Raw genomic sequence first — 3859 nt, 5'->3', positions numbered from 1 at the left:
AGACAGATTCCTGCCTGACTTCCCATAGCAACAGCTCCAGCGCTGCACGGTCTCCATTGGGCGAGTCAGTCGGCTGCATGATATACCAATGTCGGCATGCCAGCCAATCAGATGCTCTGTCTGGCTGAGCTGGATTCCATGCTCACCATGGTAACAGAACTACACACATGGAGTTCTAACATCCATGATCCACATGTGACCGCTGACTCCATGCAAAGAGAGAAACCAGAAGATGTCATAAATCAATACTGTTCATGTGTTCACGATAGCTTAAGGACATACAGAAGACAGACTCACACTGTGAACAGTGATGCACGAAATAGCTTATTAGAATTCCTCTGGTGCTACAGATCCATAAAAGATGCATCTAGTTTTGAGTGGCGGTGTAGTATGCTTCATATCTGTGGCTCTGAATTATAATTCCAACTATTTTGCATGTACAAAGGTTGATGCCACTATATTACAGGGAGCTGCTAGGCTATTGTGGATGATTTCTAGGGTGTTACAGGTAATTCTGGTCTCTAGATATAATAGTAGTAGTATATTACCTTTAATTAGTCAAATCTCTTTTTTATTGTATGTCTATGGGATTTTATTTACTTTTATTATTTAAAAATAATTGACAATCATACATCTACGCATCCCTCTTATTAATATACAGTACAATTTAAGGTAGTGTCATCCATGTCCATAGCACAACATAAACTTTAACACAGGTTATTGGTTTGTTCAAATCAATAACAACATCAAATTAGAGATTTGCTTTTATTTGGATGGACAATGCAACAATAACCCATATTTTAGTTACATGAAATGCGTTAAATGATTCTAACCATTTGTGTCCGCATCATAAATAAAAAATTATATAAAAACTAGATGAAAATCCATAAATGTTAACCAGCTGTACTTGGGAACAGATACACAAATGAAATTTGATGCTCAGTCAGTGCCATCATATTTTAACCCTAATGAAGCCATGATTATTCAGGAGGAAGTTTAAAGTCAGTTGTGGCCTAATGGATAGAGAGTTGGACTTGTAACCTGAAGGTCACAGGTTTGAGTTTCAGGTCTTGCAAGAATTGTAGATGGGGGAGTGAAAAAACAGTGCTCTATCCACCCTGAATACCATGACTGAGGTGAGATCCTTGAGCAAGACACACTGAATCCCCAATTGCTCCCTGGGTGCTGCAGCATGGGCTGCCCTGTGTGCGTGTTTGTGTGTGTGTGTGTGTGCACTTGGATGGGTTTAAATGCAGAGCACAAATTCCTAGTATAGGTAACCATACTTGGCCACACATCACTTCCCTTTTTATCACTTAAAAGACCCACCTCTTCTCCATGATGATTGGTTCTCCCAGCTGTTCATCTTCCTGAGCTCAATCAGGAAGAAGCTCTTCACAAATCGGTACCAATGGCACTTTTCTACTAGCTGCAGAAGCATCAGCATCAGTGACATCATTTTCCATCCCACTGCAGGGATGAAGGAAAAATCCCAGCTGCTGGACAGCTGTGCAGTTGACAAGAAAGAAAGAAAGTGTGTGTGAGAGAGAGAGAGAGAGAGAGAGAGAGGAGAGAGAGAGAGAGAGAGAGAGAGAGAGAGAGAGAATAAGTTTCATAGTGTTTTGTTTCTGTAAAGGTGACCAGATGTCGTGAGGTATGTTAGATTATTAAAACATAGCTGCTAACGCTAATTCTTTAGGAATACAATGTATATATATATAAATATATATATATATATATATATATATATATATATATATATATATATATATATATATATATATATATATATAGATAGATAGATAGATAGATAGATAGATACAACATAAAGTTATTTCAACAAATTAACAAACAATATTAAAATTTGTGTAAATAAATACACAAAGAAATATTGAAAGAACGTTGACAAATAATAAACAACCTTAAATATCTTAGACATTTCTGTTTTCAAATAGTGCCATCTAGTGGAAAAGAGACGCACAAGTAACTAAAATCTGTAAAACAGTTTTTAGTGAGTGTAACTGTAAAGCAGGACAGATCTTGCTGGCTATAATATCTACGAAGTAACTTAAAATATTAGTTTGAAACCCAGCTATATTTAAATATATTCATCATCTTACCTGCATCTTTTCGCGTGAATGAGCTAATGAGTAAGAATTGCGCAGTTTAAATTCCTTTAAGGATGCTCCATAGAGCCTTAAAGGGTTAGTTCACCCAAAAATGAAAATTATGTCATTAATGACTGGTTAGAAAGGTAATAAAAACATCATCAAAGTAGTCCATGTGACATCAGAGGGTCAGTTATAACTTTTTGAAGCATTAAAAAAAATACATTTTGGTCCAAAAATAGCAAAAACTATGACTTTATTCAGCATTGTCTTCTCTTCCGGGTCTGTTGTGAGTGCGTTCCAGTTCGCGAACGAATCATTCGATGTACTCGGATCTTCTTGAACCAGTTCACCAAATTGAATGGAATCGTTTTAAACGGTTCGCGTCTCCAATACGCATTAATCCGCAAATGACTTAAGCTGTTAACTTTTTAATGTGGCTGACACTCCCTTACCTTTCTGGACATGGACAGTAGACCGTACACACACTTTCAATGGAGGGACAGAAAGCTCTCGGACTTAATCTAAATTATCTTAAACTGTCTCACGGATTTGGAACGACATGAGGGTAAGTCATTAATGACATAATTTTCATTTTTTGATGAACCGAGACTAGAGGAGCTGTTTTGACTCGAAGCCGCGTTACTTTGGATGAGCCGTTGAGTCACTGAGTGACGTAAGTGCGATTCTTCCCTCACGCTGTAGTGTCACTTGGGCTCCTGAGCTCATGTACTACATAGCACGCTTTAATTTTTTTTTACTTATTAACTTTTTTTTATTTATGTAAAATTATATCTTTCCTAACACAGTTGAGAATCTTCTTCGTACAAAGTTTGGTTAAAATAGACTGAAACCTAAAAACTAAAAACCTAAAAAGAAAACATTGTTTTAGCCTATAATTTTCCTTTTAATGTCTTTTCTTTTTTAATTTATTTTTGAGTAATTTAGTCCTGGGGCAAGTTCAAGCTCACACCGGTGCGCAAGGTTTTGCTACGGTTTCCGGTTTGAACGACATGTTTCCTGGAAACGGTGTGCAATAGGGTTTGAGATAGGTTTTCTCTTGTTTGGTGATGGTGTCAAAAATGTCAGCCAAATCAGCAGCAACATGTCTATAAACTACACAGTATTAAAGAGACAGCTGCACAATGTAATTAACATCAAAATAAATTCACAAGAGCAAGTATATTGTTTGCACATTTATTTACATTAAAGACAAAATAACTGAAATAATAAGAACACAAGACCTGGAACTTCTTTAAGCCTGTCTAAATATCAATTAGTAATTTCAATGTCTTCTGGTCCATATCCTTTCCTTAGAAAGGTGTGCTAGACACCGATTAATGTAACATAAAAATGCTATACATATTTATATATTTTGCTATTGTATTGCAAAGTGACACTTTCATAAACTTTGATTATGTAATGGTAAATATTACAATAACATAGCACAACAACAGTCATCAGCAATAATAATAAGCCTAACACTCACAATAAAAATAATAAGGTAATATACTGTAGATCATAACATAGTCTCTGAGGTAAGAAGTGGATTATCCTTCACCTGAAATGCTTGTCTTTTCATCCTGAAATGAGAGGCAAATGTTGGATCATAGTAATTAAGAACCACAGTTTCCACAAATCCCTTCACTCGATTGGGATGTTCTCTTTTATTCTGGACGGCAAGGGCAGTGTCTGTAACAATGAGCATTTTTTTCAGTATTAAACATGTATTTAAACTGATTTCATTAGGA

The sequence above is a fragment of the Carassius carassius genome, chromosome 49, assembly GCF_963082965.1.
Source record: "Carassius carassius chromosome 49, fCarCar2.1, whole genome shotgun sequence".
In the NCBI taxonomy this organism is placed as follows: Eukaryota; Metazoa; Chordata; class Actinopteri; order Cypriniformes; family Cyprinidae; genus Carassius; species Carassius carassius.
This window is presented reverse-complemented; position numbering follows the sequence as displayed.